The sequence below is a fragment of the Eimeria mitis genome, genomic scaffold (genome assembly GCF_000499745.2).
Source record: "Eimeria mitis Houghton genomic scaffold, Emh_scaff2672, whole genome shotgun sequence".
In the NCBI taxonomy this organism is placed as follows: domain Eukaryota; phylum Apicomplexa; class Conoidasida; order Eucoccidiorida; family Eimeriidae; genus Eimeria; species Eimeria mitis.
In genome coordinates this window covers 6,238-6,775 of record NW_013571015.1, presented here as the reverse complement: position 1 = coordinate 6,775, position 538 = coordinate 6,238, and positions in this window count along the sequence as shown.

Genomic DNA, 538 nt, shown 5'->3' with positions numbered 1-538 from the left:
GCTGCTGCTGCTGCTGCTGCAGCTGCTGCTGCTGCTGCGGTGGCATGGGGTTTTGCTGTTGCTGCTGCTGCTGCAGTTGTTGCTGCTACTGCTGCAGTAGCTGCTGTTGCTGCTGCTGCAGCAGCAGCAACAGCAGCAACAAGAGCAGCCACGCACTGCTGCAGCTGCAGCAGCAGTTCCTCGTGCAGCAGCAGCAGCAGCAGCAGCAGCAACAGCAGCAACAGCAGCAGCAGCAGCAGCAGCAACAGGCGCTGCGTGTTGCTGCATTTTCTTTTCCTAAAAACAAAAAAGCTAAAACAAAAAAGACGGATATGTTGGGGTGTATGTACACCCAAAGAACGCTGCTGAGGTGTCTATACACCCCAAATATATATTTACTAATACTATATAAAACATATATACATATATATATATATATATATGTATATATATATATATTTATTTATTTATATATTTATATATATAGATGCTGAGGTGCCTATACACCGCAGAAGTTTTAGTTTGCGTTGGATGACCGCCAAATTCTCCTCCAACTCCT